At 41.0% G+C, this 20,661-nt stretch overlaps 1 pseudogene; it reads right to left on the minus strand.

Moving 5' to 3' along the window:
- Positions 1-7,375: 7,375 nt before the first annotated feature.
- Positions 7,376-13,959, minus strand: LOC147418714 (uncharacterized; annotated as a pseudogene).
- Positions 13,960-20,661: the final 6,702 nt, after the last annotated feature.

The following is a 20,661-nucleotide window of genomic DNA, read 5'->3' on the forward strand; positions in this document are numbered from 1 at the left end:
CCTCTCTCTCTCTCTCTCTCTCTCTCTCTCCCCATTTATCAGTCCATGCTCAGAGAGGGCATCCCTCGCTTCCCTCTTTGCCCCACAAAATGCGTGTCCCATCTCTCTCTCTCTCTCTCTCTCTCTCTCTCTCTCTCTCTCTCTCTCTCTCTCTCTCTCTCTCTCTCTCTCTCTCTCTCTCTCTCTCTCTCTCTCTCTCTCTCTCTCTCTCTCTCTCCTCTGCCTTCGTGCTCAGACAGGGCGTCTCTCTTTGCAACTCTTTGTCTATTTCACGGCCTTGCCATGTTTCCTTAGAGCTGAGCCACACTCTGTGCGAGCAGGGTTAGTGGGAAGAGAGAGTTCTCCAAAAACAGAAAAGGAGAAAACTCCTGCGAGAAAGTAGAAACCCCGTTAGCTTTGTGTTAATACCTCACTTTCTCGAGGGATTAAGCTATATTTCTGCGTGAGCCCATCTCTCCTCATTCGTAGCAGAAAATCCACCAATGGGAAGCCATGCACTTAATGGATTTATCTCCACAAACTTCTCTTCTCATCCCACTCCCACTGGGCGCGACCCCTGTGCCTCCTTCTCCCCACTCACCCCATTCACCAAGGTACGACTCAGCCCTTACTTCCGACTTGCTCTTCCCTTCGATGAGCTCCCATCAAAGGTCATAGAAAATCTCGCAAAAGACCGACTCTGTCTCTCCGCCTCCCCTCAGACACATGGCATGATCTCTCTCTCTCTCTCTCTCTCTCTCTCTCTCTCTCTCTCTCTCTCTCTCTCTCTCTCTCTCTCTCTCTCTCTCTCTCTCTCTCTCTCTCTCTCAACCATGTGTCGGCTCCAAATTTTTCCCCTTAAAGCCTAACATGATCTCCCCTTGATTCTCTTTAATAAACTCCAAATGCAAAATTGGCACCACCTCCTGGCTCATATTTCCTTTCCATTAGGTGGAATCTTTGAAGATTCCAGCTCATTTGCAAGCCATTTAAGCGTCAATAGTAAAAATCACCATGCATGGAGCTTGTAGCTCCTTGCGGTCTACTCGAGCTTATCCATATTAAAAAAAAAAGGGCATATCCCTTCCCCCTTCCGTGTTTTAACCTTGTGTAACACTTGCCAACGTCCCTTTTGTGCTGATGCACCACTGGCAAGCCTTGACTTTTCCTCTTTAACTCAACTAAAAAGACTAGCTCACGCGACCCACCTTTGGCACATCTCTCTTGTTCTTACCATGACATAAATGGTATTTATAAAACTTGGATCTATCATTACTCATAAAAAATGCCTTTGCCGCAAAACTTCATATTCATTGATGCCACTTCTTTTTTAATGTAGAAATTTTTAAAATGCAAACATAAATGCTAATATTTGGATTTAGAGATTCTTAACCCATAGCTCATTGGTGCATGAATTTGTGGAAAGTGGATACCATATGACCATATTCTAAGTACCGGACAGTTTGTCCCGCTTTGCAGAGAGAGAGAGAGAGAGAGAGAGAGATGAACTAAAATGTTACTAACATTTTAGCCTTTACAGACATACATTTTGTTACCATATACATGTGGTAGTGATGTATGTGAACACACTATGACTGCCGGGGCATTTTTTCCCTCTTTAGGAGGTTTTTTCCCTCGTGCATCATATATACACCCATCACTCTAGGGCTATCTATCTTTCCATTGCACACTAATACACTCTCCATTGTGTGCCTTGAGCTTCCTTCGTCTTCTCCAAGCTGTGTGCGTTTCTCTGCAACACTAATTCCAACAATTGGTATCAGAGCACGTTGCATTGCATCCTCCCAGGCTCATTCGCCAGCAGCTCCAGAACACGCCTGCTCACTTTCTTCGATTTTTGTGAGCTTTGGCAAGTGTTCGCAGGTTGACAAAAATTTTGAGAAGGTGCGTAGAGCTGAGTCTGCTCAGATTTCCGATTCGGGCTCATTTCGGCCCCCGTTTCCACTACAGGCAGTACTACACGGGCTATTTTGTCATTTTGTGCAGAATTTCTGTCAGTGCCATTTTCTGCATAATATGTGCCTTACAGTCTTCTACTGTTTGTGCTATATAGCACGTGTTGTTTCCGCTTTGTTTCTCCTCTTTTCAGACAATTTTCACATCAGGTGCAGCATTTACCATGTCTGACAACAACACAGATGCGTTCAAGATGTTTGTTGCTGAGGACAGATTGGATGGGGACAATTATCTTATGTGGGCTTATATGATGCAACATAGTCTTGTGTCAAAGGGCATCTGGAATATTGTGTAGGGCATTGATGTACGTCCTGGTTCTAAGGATGCAGGTGATGTTGAGGATGTGGCAGGTCTTGTTGCAAGGATTGCTGCTATAGAGTTGTTTTGCCTACGGCAAAACAATCTCGTTGGGATGTAAAGGATACGCAGGCTCATGCATTGATTTCGTTGTCTGTGAAGTGCACCATTGTTCCTCACATTCACTCAGCAAAATCTGCAAAACAGGCTTGGGATATATTGGCTGGTCTTTATGCAAGTCGCCAATTGCTTTGCTGCGTAAAAAGCTGGAGTCGAAGATTATGCATGAGGAAGATCATATGGACACTTTCCTTGCTGGTGTCAAGGATATCAATGAGCAACGTATTTCTGCAGGTGAAGTCATTTCAAACAGTTCCCTTGTGCAGACTGTTCTTGATGCCTTACCAGATTCTTACCAGACTTTTGCTAGTACTTGGAGACTTATGACCCAAGGAAATCTTGAAGCTGTCAAGTTTGATCCATTATGCACATGTTGTTGCAAGAGTCACTTTCCAGAAAAAATAAGACTAGGCAGCGTGCAGTTGAACAGGCTTTTATTCCTTCTCAAAGAAAGGGTCGTAACAGCAATGCAGCCACTTCTTATGGTTCTGTTGCGAGTGGCAAAAATTATGTTCCTAATGCTTCTGCTGGAAGCAATTCGTCTGAAAATTGTGGTGATAAGGGAAAAAAGAAGATGCGTTGCCATTATTGTAAAGCTAATGATCACTTGATCAAGCAATGTTCTAAGTTGAAGGCCAAAGAGGCTAATAAGAAAGAGGGTGGTTCCACTGCAAATGTTGGTTCCACTACAAATGCAGCCATTGTTGAGTCTTCTATGAAAGGAGACTGTGATGCTGATGTTGATGCAGAATGGGCTTTTTGTGCAAAGTGCACTTACAATCCTACTATCCATGATGCATGCATGTCAGTTGTTGCAGATTCACATGTGTGGTATTTCGACAGTGGTGCTACAAAGCACATTACCTCACATCATGAATTGTGTACCTCTCTCGAGTCTGTCCCTCATGGGAATTCAGTCACTTGTGCCAACAATGCCTCTTATTCGGTTCAGGGATTTGGAAGGATTGTGCTTACTGCTGCAAATGGCAGTTCTTTCACACTTGTTGATGCACTTTATGTACTTGGGATCAAGAAGAATCTTTTGTCTAAATCTACACTTGCTAGACTTGGACTTGTAGTCAAATTTGTGGATGACAAATGTACAATTCATGATCTCCGTTTTGGTGATGAAATTGTTGCATCTGATATTTTGTGTTGTGGGCTATATAAGATCACTTTGTATGACAAGTGTGGATAGAATTTTGCAAATGCATTTGCAGATTCAAGGGCTATTTCAGATGTATAACTTTGGCATGCACATTTTGGTCATCTGAATTTTGCCAATTTACTGCGCTTGTAGATATCTGATATGGTTGCTTCTTTGCCGCCTCTCGAAGCACCTGCCAAACATGTTTGTGAAGGCTATATTTTGGGTAAGATGCAACATTTAAAGTTTCCAAAGGATGGTTCAGTTAGGGCCACATGCAGGTTGCAGCTTGTGCATAGTCATATTTGTGGGCCCATGCAAACTCCGTCCTTGGGCAATTACCTTTACTTCATGACTTTCATTGATGATTACTCCAGACATGCATGGGTATTTCCTCTTAAAGAAAATTCCGAAGTTTTTATGTGCTTCAAACAATGTCTGGCTATGGCTGAAAATGTATCGAAATGTACTATGGGCACCCTCCGTTTCGATCGAGGGGGGAGTATATGTCTCATGAACTTAATACATTTCTGACTAGTCGTGGGGTAAAACACCAAGGGTACAATGTCTTATACACCTCAGCAAAATGGTGTTGCTGAGAGGAAAAACAGGTCACTTACGGAAATGGCATGATGTATGGTCAAAAGTCAAGCTTTGCTACATTCTTTCTGGCTTGAGGCCATCATGTGTGCCACTTATGTACTTAACAGGTGTCCTACAAAAGCTTTGCAGTCTATTACTCCATATGAAGCATGGCATGATAGAAAGCCTTTTATTGAGCACATGCGTGTTTTTGGTTGTTTGGCCTATGCTTTGGTGCCACAAACACAGCACAGAAAATTGGATGATAAGACTATCGAATGTATTTTTGTTGGTTATAGTGTTGAAAGCAAAGGTTACAGGTTGTATCATCCACAAACAAAGCGTATTCTGGTTTCATGGGATGTAGTGTTTGTGGAAGATTCTGTTCGGCCCTTGCTGCCATGTACTAGAGACAGTAATGTAAGCTCACAGGACATTTATGACACTTTGTTGCCTCTTTTCAATGTTGGAAGTTTGAATGTAAATTCCAATGAGAAAAATGTACAACCTATGGGGGTTTCTAAAAATGTTACAAATCAGTCTATTATCGATGCAGTAGTACATGATGTACTTGATGAGGAAAGGGCTGAAAATGAGCATGCTAGAGGTATGCCAAAATGGTTGTTGCATACATTGTGTGATAGTTAATTGGATGCACCTTTGTCTAGTCGTACTCGTTCAGACTCTCGCCATGCATCTTATGCATCAGATTGTTATGCTTTGGCTGTGTCTAGCTTGCATGATGTTGAGGAACCTCTGTCTTTTGATGAAGCACAGATTTCAAAAAATTGGATGGTTGCCATGCAATCAAAATATGATGCACTTATATAAAATGACACATGGACTTTATGTGATTTGCCTCCTGGAAAAAAAGCCATTGGTACAAAGTGGGTTTACAAGTTGAAACGCAAGCCAGATGGTGAGATTGATCGCCATCAGGCTCGACTTGTTGTGAAGGGTTATGCACAACAAAAAGGCATAGATTATGAAGAGACTTTTGCTCCCACTTGTCATATGACTACTGTGCGTTTTCTATGTGCATTGGCATCTCATTTTGGTTTGGATGTACATCAATCAGACATTGTTACTACTTTCTTGAATGGTGACATATTTGAGGAAGTTTATGTAACGCAGCCTCGCGGTTTTGTCAAGAAAGGACAAGAGGACAAAGTGTGCAGATGTAAGAAGGATTTTTATGGGTTGAAGCAATCTCCTCGTGCTTTGTATGAGAAAGATGACACTCATTTGATCAAACAAGGCTTTCGTAACAGTCCAACAGAACGCACATTGTATGTAAAGCATGAGGGTGATGTACTTCTCATAATGGTTCTCCATGTCGATGATTTGCTGATCACTGGACCAAATGAGAGACATATTGCTGAATTTAAGGCTGATTTGAATGCTACTTTCAAGATGAAAGATTTGGGGTTGTTGCATCATTACTTGGGTATACAGTTTAAGCTGTGTGATAGTGGTATTGCCTTGTGTCAGAAAAGTTACATAGAGACATTGGTATGTAAGTTTGGACTGGAGGATTGCAAACCTATTGCCACTCCCATGGAAACATGTTTAAAGTTGAGTCTACATGATGCTGGTGATCCTGCTGATGTCACTCTTTACCAAATTGTTGTTGGCTGCCTCATTTATGTATGCAACATGAGGCCGGATATTCAGTTTGCAGTCTCACAAGTCAGCAGATGTATGCATAGCCCAGGGTCTAAGCATTGGCAGTCTATCAAGAGGATTTTCTGCTACCTTAGTGTCACTTTACATCTTGGCTTGTTTTATCCCAAGGGGGAATCATTGCCGCCAGACTTGCATGCTTTTTCCGACTCACATTGGGCTGCTTGTTTTGCACAAGAGTTTCCACTAGTGGTTTTTGTTTCATGCTTGGTAGTTCATGAATATCATGGTTGAGCAAGAAACAACCTACTATGGCCACTTCTAGTTGTGAGGATGAGTACAGGGCAATCTTAACAGCACGGTTGAGTGTGCATGGCTCATACGCCTTATGGCTGATTTGGGTGTTGGACAGGACACTGCCAACACTATCTACACTGACAATTAGAGCGCATTGGCAGTTGCGAGGAACCCAGTTTTTCATGCTCGCACAAAGCACATTGAGGTGCATTACCACTATGTTAGGGAGAGGCTCTCAGCAGGAGAGATCAGCTTGGCTTATGTGCCAACACAGGACAACCTTGCAGATCTTTTCACAAAGGCATTGTCTTGTGAGAAGCTCGAAGCTTTCCACAAAGCTTTGGGCTTGCTTCTAATTCTTTAAGGTCTCTTGGGATAGTTTCCTACGACGTTAAAGTACTCTTCTTCTTCCTCTTCTTCTTCTCTCGAGAGAACACCCACTTCCCCCTCACACTCATATTCATACATCATTATACTTTTAATCTTTTTATCTATTTATTTCTCTCTCTTATTTTTGTATTTTCATCTCTTTATTCTCCCTCTTTGTATCTTTCTCGTTCCCCAATTTTTCTCTCTATTCTCTCTCTTTCTCCACTCTATCAAGTCTTTATTTCTTAATTTTCTACAGCGTGAGGCTGTCAGCATTCTAGAATGAGTAATTGCAGGGCAGACAAACTACTGCACCTTAGTCAAACCAAACATGTAGGTGTGTGCACGCTACAACTTGGAGCAGGCCATTGATGTTTTGGTCTGAAATGTGGAAGTGCAACATAGTGGATGTGTGTGAACAAATAATGCCACACATCTATAATTACTTGTGGATGTGTGGCATTGTGTTTTGGCAGATTGATATCTTTTTTACCTCCATCTTGCATGCCTACAACCTTTCATAGTCACTAACTCACATTTTTCATGGTTCATGTGACAGACAGAGTGTAGATCTATATTAGATGTGGTGGCAATTCCAAAGTCTCTGATATCTCCACACGCAACAGAGTCAATCTTGCATGTGAGTGCACTTGATGCTCTCATTAATATAAACTCCATTTTCTTGTGTGTGGTCTTCTTAGGCGTGGCATTCAACAACAACACCATATTCCTGGTGGCATCAAGCACCAATGATTCTTGCACCCATTGTCCAACACGGCAAGACACTTTTAGGTCATTTTAGGATTTAGAAGATGCAATTAATGTAACATTTCATTCCAACTCTCAATACTGTTTTTAAATTAACAATCTTGGGAACCCATTTCTAAAGCGGAGCCAATCCGTGAGCATGAGCAATCTTTATACAATCTGTCAATAACCACACCCACACCTAGGCATTAAAAGAGTTTTGTAATGGTCTTTACTCTATTGTAAGCTCTTCAGAATTTCATCTTTAACTTCGACATCCTCGACATCTTGCACATGGCCAACAACTTTATACGTTTTCCTGCCAAGCTCCTCCGCCATCGACCAACTACTGCTCCCACTGCTGGCAAGCTCCTCCCATCGTCCAACTACTACTCCTGTTGCAAGCCAAGATGATGCTCAGATGTTGATGCTGAAACTCTCATTGTTCCTAAGAGTGGGCTATTGGCGAAGATCCCCCTATCATCGACCATATCTCTCTTTGTTGCCTCCATAGCCAGAGATGTTCAAGAAAGTCTATTGGTCACATAAAGCAGCTCCTGATCTCTCTCTCTCTCTCTCTCTCTCTCTCTCTCTCTCTCTCTCTCTCTCTCTGTGTGTGTGTGTGTGTGTGTGTGTGTGTGTGTGTGTGTTATAACTCAAAAGCAGGCTACCAGCCAAGCTCCTCCTGTCGTTGACCATTTGCATGCTGGCCAACCTCCTCTTGCAATCCAGCTGATCTCCCTACTCAACTAGACCTTGAAGACCAGCTCTCTCTCTCTCTCTCTCTCTCTCTCTCCACTAACCGCAAGAGACCTGGGTCGACCCTCGAATTAAGAAGTCATATCAGAAGCTGATCTTCCCAAACCTAACGTTAAGCATGTGAGATCATATCATTCTGTGGATAACCCTCTTCATCACTCTCCTCCTTCACCTCCATTAAAGCCCCATGCATGTAGCTGCAGTAAGCTTTTCTGCTATAGTTGATCGATCTTCCATGTCCTCTGCTCCTTCCTGATCTTCCCTAGACATTCGCAGCATCTACGTGTACACTTTGACAATTATAGTGTTAATGACTTACAATCTACACACAACTTAAAAAAACAAAATTTCGTTAGAGCTATAGCTTTAACAAATCAACTATAGAAGTTGTGTACATCAGATTAGCACTACTGCAAGGCTCCCAGCTCTTGAGGTTGGCCGTGAGGGGAAGGGCGCCAGCACACTTAGTAGATCCATGAAATCCATCTTCCATTGCAACTGGACATAATTTTGCTTAGTGGCTACAATCTCTTGGCCGGCCCTCAACATCTTCTCTATCTGATGGTTGTGGGGAAGTGTCGTACTCATTCACCTTCATCTTGCTTGTTTTTGGCTACCTCTAATGATGGCAATTAGTATGATGGGATGCAATGACCTTGCCACTTGCTGTACTTGCCGCATTTGCAACCCGCCATAACTACCATCATGTCCCTATCTTGCTTTGATCACATGCTCACCGTTGTTCCAACTTACTCTTGCTTGCTAAGAATGGCTTCAAATCGTCGCAACCTGTTGCAAAAGTACTTATTAGCGACACAATAGATAATGGGAATGGAGATGCAAAATTTGGGGGCACCAAGTTTTGGATGTAGTCGAAACATAGCTCCGCTGTAGCTGCGTCAATTTGGGAAATGAAAGTACCTAGAAAACATTGTAGCAAGCCCATGTGGACGAAAGCACAGGGCCTTTAGGCTATGGCTGTATCACAGGGAGAATCTAGGTTTCTGGTGAGCATCGACCCAAATGCAGCCTGCCAATCAGGTGGTCAAAATGGACCTGCGATTAATCACAAGGCACACACCTTTAAAAACATGGACCCACATGTAGAGAGAGAGAGAGAGAGAGAGAGAGAGAGAGAGAGAGAGAGAGCTAGGGACTGGTGGGCAGCTGTAGGATGTAAAATTTGTAGGTGGGATCACACTAAACCTATGTATTTTTTGAGCACTGGCTCAGATACGGGCCGCCAATCGGGTGTTCAAGATGGACCTTGAAGGGGGACACACACACACACACACACACACACACACACACACACACACACACACACCTCTTGAGCACGAGGACTTTTGAAACGTTTATATATAAAAGAAAAGAGAATTTTCTATATACTTTTCTTGATTGATACAATCAAAACTAGAAAAAGTGCAATGTAGAAAAAATGGAACATTTTCTAGGTAGTGTATCTAGAAAATTAGATGAGGCTTTCATTGGAACTTTTACATATAGAAAATTGGATAGATATCCATTAAAAAATGCTATATAGAAAATTGGAGGGACGTCCTACAAAATTTTACATATAGAAAATCGAATGGACGTCCATAAAAAGTTGCTATATAGGAAATTGGAGGGACGTCCTACAAAATTTTACATTTAGAAAATTGAATGGACGTTTAATTTTATTTTTACATAAAATAAACAAACAAAATGATCTAGAGATAAATATTAATCATTTTTTAGCCTTCAAACCGACCAATATCATCTTTGCGTCACTTTTGGATCATCCACTATAACACACAATAAACTAATCAATAAACTAAAAACTTTGACTAAAAGATCGAAGATCAAGTCTTCTTTAACATTTCTATCACATACAATCCAAAGTAACAATAGAACTCCTCGTAATCAAGTAGATTTCTCTTGAAACTCTTGTCAAACCTATGATTTAAAGTGACTACATTTAAACATTGAACTTTAATCTCTTTGCACATAAAAAATAACATCAGCATCTCAAAAGAGATAATCAATTGGTTCTAAAACAATAAAACGTTCAATCACCAAGCGAACGACAAATAACATGAAATATGATGTTCAACATGGTCTGTTCTGCACTTGGGCCCTTACATAAAAACGACTTTTACTTCATCAAAAGTCAACTCATGATCAAGTTGCCTTTCAATGATAATCCTCCCACTATCAACCAACCACCTCAACAAATTCTCTCTCATTTCCTCCAAACTCAAACCTCTCTTTTGCTCAAAAAATGAGCTCTCCTCCCTTTTAATCTTGTAGTAACTAGCTTTTAAAACTAGATACATGTCATCAATTGTCTGCAGGTCAAAGTATTTAAGGAAGATAGTCTCCTCCTCCTCCACATTTAAAAGATGAAACCTACATAAACAAATAACTTACTACAATATACAAAGGGTTTTATGAAAACACATTATATATATATGATAACAAAGAACTAAATATAAAAAAGATGAGAATTACTTCATCAAAATTTTGAATATACACATTCGATATGTCACCTACAATGAAAATTTCTATGTTGCTTTCTCAAATTAAGTACTCTCTCTATGCTCATTAGGAACTTGTTTTTATGAAATGCTCACTATGTTATCAATTTCCACTACAACAAGTTACTAGTGCATTAAATGTTACAACTATCAAGAACAAATTTCCCGTACCGTGGATAGAATATCTGTTTGATAAGCTATAAGGCTCTACCTACTTCAAAAGGATTGACCTTAAAAGTGGCTATCATCAAATAAGGACAGTGAATACAGATATTGTAAAGACCGCTTTGCACACAATATTTGGTCTTTATGATCGAATACCTTGTCATGCCTTTTGGATTGAAAAATGCTTTGGCCATGTTCAATCGCCTAATAAAGAAAAGTTTTAGACCCCACCGCTCTTTGATGATATCATCATCTACTCCAATTCTCTCGAGGAACATAAGCAACATCTCTAGGTAATATTTCAAGCTTTGAGGGAGAAAAAACTTTTCATTAGTCGAAAACAAAGTTAGAGGTAATAAAAGGATGGCCTAACCCAAAGAATCTACATGAGCTACAAAGCTTTATTGGTATGTGTGCATACTATAGACGCCTCATTAAAAATTCTCACAAATAGCAAGACCATTTTACATGACTTAACAAAGAAGAACGTTAAGTATACATGGACTGCTAAAGAGAAAAATGCTTTTGACAAGCTCAAAGAAAATATTACCTCTCAACCTGTGCTTACACTGTCGGATCTCTCAAAACCATTTGAGGTCCAATGTGATGCTTGTGGAGATTTCCTTGGAGATTTTTTTCTTGAAGAAGGGCATGCCATAGCATATGGGAGTTGAAGAATCAATTCCAACAAACGAGTGTTAGGCATATACAAAAAGGAGCTACTAGCTGTTCTACATGCCCTTGACACATGGAAGCGTTATGTTTTGGAGACTCCATTCAACCTATGAACATATCACCAAAGTCTTAAGTACTTCATGATGCAAACCAAGCTTTCTGACAAACAAATGAGGTCGGGAAATTTTCTTTTGTAATTTAAGTTTCATATTGCTCATAATATTGCCGGCAAGCACAATCAAGTGGTCGATGCACTATCATGATAACCAAAAGTAAATGCAATGTCTATAGAAACTCACAATGATCTATCTTCTGTGATAGATGAGTATGCTACTAACCTTGATTTCAAGGATATAATGTCTGTCATTTCCTTAGAGAAGAATAAGAACCATTCACCTTGCAGGATGGCTATCTTCTCCATGGCAATAGGCTATGTGTTACTAACTTCCTTTGTGAGAAAGTAATGTATGAATTTCATGCTCCTCACTATGCAAGGCATAGAGGGATTCAACCTACTCTTCGAGGAGTAGAGACATATCTCTTTGGCCTCTCATGAACGTAGACATACAAGAGTATGTTTCAAAATGCGTAGTATGCCAAAAGACCAAGTATGATAGAGGGAAGAAAGGTAGATTAATCCATCCATTGCCAATTCCTAATTCACCATGGGAGAGTATATCCATGGATTTTATCTTTGGATATACGGAAATATGAACAATTGTTGAAAAGTTTAGCAAACAAGAACATTTTATACCTATCAAAAAGACTATTTAGGCACATCAAATGGCAACCCTCTTCATATCATAGATTTTCAAACACCATGGTTTGCCAACATCCATAGTGTCAAACTAAACAGAAATCCTCAAATGGCCAATAATTTCTAGAAGGGTCTCTTTGAGAATCTAGGTACAAAGCTAAATTTCTCTTTGGCCTATCACCCACAAACGGATAGCCAAAGTGAGACAACTAACCTTACCATTCTAAGTCTACTCAAGACCTATGTCACGAAAGTAGATCAACGCTCACAATGGGAGAAGTACCTACCCCTTGTAGAGTATGCATTTCCATACTACTATAGGTGCATTTCTCATCCTAAACAAATTCAACAAAAAGAGCTTAGTATTAACAAATGTGGATTATTTCTTACACATGTAAGTTAACCTTTAATACTACCTTTGTTTTCTTTTTTATCTTCTTGGAAGATTGTTTTCCAAGCTTAGTAGCAAGAGACTCTTTAAGCTTTGCACTAATATGTTCAATAATCCCACGAACAAAGTATGTACTCTTCGTGAAGAAATCTAACAAAAACTATGCATCTTACTACATCGGTACAAGTCAAAGAAAGAATGTTTAAAACTTTATTGAAGTAGAGATTGTCACCTTTCTCTCTCTAGTACTTTTTCGTGAAGTCTCATGATTATTTTCTTGACATGATGATGAAACAGAATCAACGGTCTCATATACCAACTAATGTTTTTTTTTTAAAAAAAACATATATGAGAATCTTTATGTGTAAAAACAAAACACATATGCCATTAGTGGGATTACCTTCAATGGCATGTCACTCAAAAGACTTTCTCTTTGCTCTGGCATGGATTTTACTCTTTTTACATTGCCATTTGATAACAATGCTCCAAAAGACAGAAAAGATTCATCCACATTATCTAAATTGATGTCTTCAAGCTGAAATTCCTATAGAAGACAAAAAAAAGTACACAACTTTTTTATGATCGTTTAATTTTTATGTATCTATATTACTTGAGAAAAATATATATCTTCTCTTGCAATGAAGATTCCATACTTTCGGTTTTCTTCCACATAGAGAGTAAACTTGTCTCTATAATGGATAAACCATTTCATAAGACTTCAATTTTAAACTTAGGAACATGAAAGTACTAAATTTTGTTCATTATTCTTGTAAAGACAATCAATCCATAGAATTATGAAAAGACTCACCTTTTTCAATGAACCAATTAATCCCAATTTGTCTTTAACTTAATTTTGTGTCGCCAATGGCATACAATCCACATGAGTCTCCTCTCCCACATTGTCACATAATTTAGGGTTTACGTCTACTAGCTCAATGCTAGACACCTATAGAAACTCATAAGTAAGTAAACACATGGCATATGCATCTAACATAAGAAATAAATATCAAAATATAAGTACCGTCTCTACGGTTGAAGCTTTCAAAGCAACAATACCACCATTTCTTTTTTTGTAGTGCCACGTGCCTTCAAAAGTAAGTTGAGTTTAATTAATTTTTCTCATAAGGCCCCTGTGAAGCCAAATATCTTTATGCTTACAAAATATATACACACTTACATCATTTGTAGTCTTCTTCTTATCATATTTTCGTTGTGATTGTGCATAGGTCAGCACAAACTGATAAATGTGTGTCTCCTCCCATTGATAGGTTGCCTTGCTGAATCCAAACTTCAAAGGTGCTATTTCATCAATCTTAGTTGAAATAAGATCGTGAATTTTCTGTTGCTCAAGACGATTGTGGTGCAAATCGTCCACAAAAGGATAGTTCTTAAACCATCCTCTAATCATCCTATAGTTGTCTAAGAGCACTCTATGTTGCTCGTCAAAGTACTTCTCCAAAAGCTTCTTTTCATACATTCCATTTGGCTCTCTTAACTTTGGTTCGGGTGGGCAAAAGTTGTCGTCGTATGAATGGATAGGGACATCATTCTCAGTCATCTAAGCTATAAATTTAGAAAAAACATTACACAACCTCAATACTATTAAAAAGACATCTAAGCTTTGTGATAAATAAAAGTACAACATGAATAAAAATTAAAAAATCGACACCACTTTAAACTTTTAAAAAATTATCATGTCTCTAAAATCATTCATGAAAATTGAAAAAGCAACATGTCTCTAAAATCATTCATGAAAAAGCAACATACAAGCATAGCTTCTACATAGAGAAAGAGATAAATAATATCCATGTTGATGCATATCATGCCTGCTGCCACATGCATGGTAGGAACTTCACTTTTCCATCCTGATCTATAACTCTTCTTTGCTTTAAACTTTCCATCCTTGGACTATAGATGAGCAAGTTGATATAAGCTTCCAATCCTCATCTTCGGTAGTCGTTCTCCATTGGGCATAGCTGCTATTCATTGATTGAAGTTTTGTTAGCCATAATCACTTTAAAGTAGAGTCTACCTCTCAAACAACAACATATGCTAGTTGACAAGCGGAAGATTCTTCATCAACAAACTCTTTGACTTGGACTATGTCCTTCTCCTCAAGCCATGGAGGTACACATCCAACACATCCAGCACTCAATAAGCGCCTACACATGCCTATATCTTTAGTCTCATAGGCAATAATACAATTTTGAAACCTCCATGGTATAAACTTGTGTAGTAGTGAGTTGACTTTTCTTATACAGTCCCAAGAGAAAGGCATAGGGGTGACTTGAAGTACGCTCATTTCTGTAATAAGATCCACATTCAACTTTCCAACATCTCTTCAACTGGAAATGACCGTCTATAATAATTTGCACCAAAAAATAGTAGAATTATCCTCGACATTGTGTGTGTGTGTGTGTGTGTGTGTGTGTGTGAGAGAGAGAGAGAGAGAGAGAGAGAGAGAGAGAGAGAGAGAGAGAGAGAGAGAGAGAGAGAGAGAGAGAGAGAGAGAGAGAGAACTCCATGGTACCTTGCTCGAGATCCACCCACAGGTGAGCATGGCAAAGAGACTTGTAGAGAGACAGAGGTGAGTTGTGGGTGCAACCGCTGTGATGGTTAGAGACATTGTGGCTCTTGCATTGCATTGGAATGGGTTTCCATGGTTGGAATAAGAAGGTCTGCATTGAGTAGGACGCTATACCAAGCTATAGCCAGAAGGTAGAGCTGACGACAATGAAGAAGCTGATGATGGTGAAGATGAAGAAGATGGTGTGTGAGGCTGGATGTAGCCCTAATATCGAATGGCTATGCCAGACATGGCGACGTGTAATGCTAGAGACGCAAGGAAGAGCTCAGGCTTGGTATTTTCCCCTATAACCCTATTCTTACTCGGGAGCCATTGTTGCTCATGCCTAAGCTAAACAACATACATCTTCATGCTTCCCACTCTTATTAGTTGTCTTTGCCCCATAAACTTCTCTCTAGGCTAGCCAACTCATGTTGGGAATTCCTCCCCTCATTTTGCTACTCAAGAGAGTTACTTCATATCCAACCTGAAAAAAGATGCCCTTGCCCATCACGTCACACCATCCCTCCCATGCTCTCGATCAACCCTCCAACTAGCTGAACCTCTCTTGGCTAGCCGCTCCCTATAGCTCTTTCCCTCGACTCTCTCTCTCTCTCTCTCTCTCTCTCTCTCTCTTCTCTCTTCTCTCTTCCCGGTGAAGGTCTTTGAATTGCCAAACACGCTGGCTATGTCATAACCATATTCCTTGAGCAACTTACTAATCAAGTAATCAGAGAGACCAGTCAAGTAATGAGGGCTCTGGCCTCCACTCCACATAGTTGATTAGGCGTCCAATGACCCTGTGCAATTGAACGCATGGGGCAAGCAATTGGGACACATGAGGTAGGGAAGAGACCATTTCTTGCGAGAGAAGAAACCAAGCAATTTCATTCGCCCGGTCACATGCCATTTGGTTGGCTGGAAGGGGCACCCCTTCAGGTTTCTCAATGAATGCCAACCAGAAAGTGATTTCCACGTCACAAAATCAGTGGGCTGGCTGTCCATTGAGCTCATTACAAGGGAGAAGGACCCTGGTACTTGAAGTGGTCAAGGATATACTCGATATTCTGTAGATTATTTTTGACAAATATCTGTATTCTTTCCTTGAACATGATGAGCTACTCAATGCATTTTTATGTGCTATGTACGTCCCCCAATGATCCTCTCTCTCTCTCTCTCTCTCTCTCTCTCTCTCTCTTTCAACACTTGATAGAGCCCAACACACAGAATATTGCTATTGCAATGTGAATATTGTTGCTCATGGATGTCAATGTGCGTTTGTTTATCTGCCTTAAATGCTTAAGAAATAGGTGTGTGTTGTGCCGCTTTGTCTTCTCTGAGCCTTGAGCAGGTGGATTTTGCAATCAATGGGATCCCATGGCAATGCTTCAACATAGTTATTGAAAAAATAGCTTAGATATGTTGCAGATACCAAAATATGCCTAGGGTTCTTTCTGAATCTCCATGACGACTGTGGAAGGAAATTAAGGAGGAGTAAAGAGAGAAAAGAGGCAACAAATCCGACGACGACCACGAGGCAATATTGTGGTGATGGTAGATGCCTGCAGATAAGTGTACATGCAGTGATGTGGCCGATGATTAATTGGAGGTCAAAGATGTGGCAGTGATATGGGTATGCCTAGGAGGTCATTAATGTTGGCAATGATTAAGGAGCTAGAAAGGTGGCTGTCATTGGAAAAAGCTCACTGCCTGCAGGCTATTTGTGTACACAAGGGCTGATGTGTTGGTTGGTTCTACAACCTTGCTAGCTGACACGTGCAGTTGAAGCACCCCCCCCCCCCCCCCCTTCTCTCTCTCTCTCTCTCTCTCTCTCTCTCTCTCTCTCTCTCTCTCTCTCTCTCTCTCTCTCTCTCTCTCTCTCTCTCTCTCTCTCTCTCTCTCTCTCTCTCTCTCTCTCTCTCTCTCTCTCCTCTCTCTCTCTCTCTCTCTCTCGCTCTTTGTGATGACTCCCCCCTCCCCTCACGATCATGTCTTGCACCTTGTTGTATCCATAATGTTTATCATGTATGGATTTTTGAAAGGTTAATGAAGGTTCGGGTTTTAATTTAGTGTAAGAACCTTTAAATATGGTCAATTTACCTCTTGCATCTCTACTTATCATTATCATCTATATCTATATCTATATTCTATATAAACATAATATGGCAGAAGTCTTTGCCCTTTACACGTGGCATATCCCAACTTGAGCTTGGGTGGAGAGAGAGAGAGAGAGAGAGAGAGAGAGAGAGAGAGAGAGAGAGAGAGAGAGAGAGAGAGAGAGAGAGAGAGAGATGCAGCAAAGTGCATTGTGGGGGGCTGGTTGCTGACATCCTCATCTTTAATTTGAAAGGGCGATGTCCTCAACTCATTGCTCTTTTTTTATGTCAGACTACTCCAAAATGGCCTATTGGTTGCGAGGCTCAAGGGAGAGGACGTGGAGTGGTTGGGACCTTATCCGTAGTCCTCACCATTTATTTAGTGCAAAGAAGACGTGTTGTAAGCTGTAGTAGTCTTTTTGTAACCCCCTCTACTCCGAAGTCTTGCCTCTTGCCCTTGCCAACCATGTTGTGTTATGGCGGTCAGTCCTTACATTGTGTTGCAGAAGAAGACTGTTGCCGGGAAGTTTTCCCCAAGGAGACCTCAAGGTCTATCTAAAACTGAAGACTCTAGAGGTCGACCAATTTCCATTGCCAGATTACCAGTAGATTTCCATCGCCCATTGTTGAATCTGTCTCTACTTCTCGGAAGTACTGAACACCCATGATAATTTGGTGTGATGCCCAACTTTTGCATGCAAGGTCCAAAGTTGCATGGAAGATTCAAATCTAACTCTATTCTATAATGGCAAAGAGGATGCACTTTACACACATTAGCATATACCAGCTCTGGGTTATTCATTGATGAAAGTAAGCTTGGTCTCCCTCTCACACTCAATGATATGGCCTCTGTAAGAATTTCACGAGAGTGAATGATGTAGGCGATCCCACCTAGTGTGACATCTTGCTCCATGTTTGGAGTTTGAACTTAGTAAGTCTCTCTCTCTCTCTCTCTCTCTCTCTCTCTCTCTCTCTCTCTCTCTCTCTCTCTCTCTCTCTCTCTCTCTCTCTCTCTCTCTCTCTCTCTCTCTCTCTCTCTCTCTCTCTCTCTCTCTCTCTCTCTCTCTCTCTCTCTCTCTCTCTCTCTCTCTCTCAAGTTATCACACGATAGAGATCTTGAGAGAGGCCTTAATGGTCCCATTACTGACCGTTACTTAGGTGGACCTCATCTGGTTCAGCCAGTGGAGAGTACAATTTCTTGCCCCATAGCCAATTTTGGTCCTCAATAGGCATTTTGGTGCCAATTTTGGTACTCAGTGTTGAATCAATCTCTACTTCCTCAAGAACACCCATGATAATTTGGTGTCACGTCCAAACTTGCATGATTATTTAGTGTTGAAAGCAAGCTTGGTCTCCCTCTTGAAATCAATGATATGGCCTCCGTGAGATCCCACCTAGTGTGACGTCTTGCTCCATGTTTGGAGTTTAAACTTTGAAGCTAGGCCTTAGGAACTCTCTCTCTCTCTCTCCCTCTCTCTCTCTCTCTCTCTCTCTCAAGTTAGCAGCATAAGATAGAGAGCTTGAGAGAGGCCTTAATGGTCCCATTAATAGTCGTTACTTAGGTGGGCTTCATCTGCTTCAGCCAGTGGAGACTACAATTTATATGGAATTCCTTGCCCCATAGCCAATTTTGGTGCTCAATAGGAATAGTGGTCCAACCCCGACTCTCTCTTTGCTCTCTCACTCTCTGTCTGAGAGCCTGTGATAGAGTTCTGTATATTTGCCTATGAAAAAAATCTATCCTTTTGCGTGCCACCTGTGACCATCTTTCTTTTTCCCCGATCACTCTTTCGATAAGAAGATAAATGACACCCATCTCTTTCAATTGGATTTTTCACCAAATGACCAAGAAGGATTGAGGGCTCATTCTTCGAGTGCAAACTAACGGAAAAGAGAGAGAGTGGGTGTTGGGAGGTCCTAACTTGGTAGAGAAAACTTGGTTAATCATGAGGCGGGTGAATGTGCACCAACATTATCTTGTATGCATGATGATGGTGGTCATGATGATGCAAGGCATACACCATTCAAAAAGATCCAAATGTTGGTAGAAGGTGACAGCACACACTGAAAGGAATTGGGATCCTATCCTCACAAAGATGTTGTACACTACAAAGGACGAGGTTCCCACTCATGCACAAAGTGGAACCCATAATTGTAGTTGTTTTTAGCTTTTCTTAATAACGGGCGTTTACACAAGTACCCAAAAGCTTGACCATTGGAGCAGTACATGGCATGAGGATCCAACATAGCCAAGTTGTGCAGGCATTTGACAAAGATCCTTGATGAAGGGATAAGGGGTGTAGTGCCATCAACATGAGTTGCATCAGGGACTGTGCAAGGAAGCCTATCGTGTGCAAGGATACAAGGGTAGATGGAGCCTACAACACAAAGGGGGATGCGATTGAGGGTGGTCACGCCATTAGCAAAGTGTGAGGCTACATTATGCATGTAAGAGGCGACAACAAAGCACATTATGCAATGTGACATCTGTGTTGCATAGTGGGCGTCTCAACACCCATGGTGGAGATGTAGGACAACCCTAGGTTGGGACATGGTGAGATAGGGAGGGTAAGTTGTAACGATGGAGATTGAGATTGTGGCAAGGTTTAGGGTACGTAATTTGCAAGGATGAGAGAGAGAGAGAGAGAGAGAGAGAGAGAGAGAGAGAGAGAGAGAGAGAGAGAGAGAGAGAGAGAGAGAGAGAGAGAGAGAGAGAGAGAGAGAGGATGAGGGAGCCTATAGGTGAAAGACAATGAGAGATTAGCATGGATTGCTTGCATGGAACTGATTAGAGGCTGCAGACACTTTGGTATAGTAGGGTAAGCAGCTCGATTGACTACTATGGCATATGACAAAGGGCAATGGGAGGGTAGTGGAGGTGCTACATGTGTAAGCACGGTAAGCAGCTCAACTGACTATGATGGCATATGAGAAATGGCAGTGGAGGTGCTACATGGACGATGCTGCAAAGGGTGATCAAGGGTAGGCAAATGATGAGGGATTTCTTGAGATAAAGACCGAGTAGGGGTGCTTTGGATGTTATAGGGAGATAGAGGTTGTAAAGGGCATAAATGGGGTCTTAAAGCAAACGGGGTAGTAGCACATAAGCAAGACGACAGGGATTCAAGGAAAAATTAATGACCACAAAATGAGGGGAGTTGATAACTTTTGTAGAGAGCTAATGTGAATCTTCTTCTCTATTATAATGCCAATGGGAGTGAGTTTAGATGCCTCCTCAAGCTCACGTAGTGCCATTTGGAGAGTCGTAACTCTGGCAAAACGTACATGCAAAAAGTGACTGTCAAATCTGAACGGGATATTGAGTTGCCATTTGTGTGAATATAAACCATCCATTCAAAGCAATAAGGCTTACCTCAGCTTGGGTACGAATGAACCGATACCTACATGCTATTATCTCGCTCGCCTTGATTGTCTATCTTAAATCTCTCTCTCTCTCTCTCTCTCTCTCTCTCTCTAGATCATTGTGAGGCTTAGAAGGCTATTTTTATTGACTATTACTGTTAGAGCATTGCCTTAGAGCATCATCGCCTTGGCTATATTTGAAGGAATTTTATATTAAGTCACTTTAAATTTTGAA

The sequence above is a fragment of the Adiantum capillus-veneris genome, chromosome 29, assembly GCF_014529385.1.
Source record: "Adiantum capillus-veneris isolate H3 chromosome 29, ASM1452938v2, whole genome shotgun sequence".
Classification (NCBI taxonomy): Eukaryota; Viridiplantae; Streptophyta; class Polypodiopsida; order Polypodiales; family Pteridaceae; genus Adiantum; species Adiantum capillus-veneris.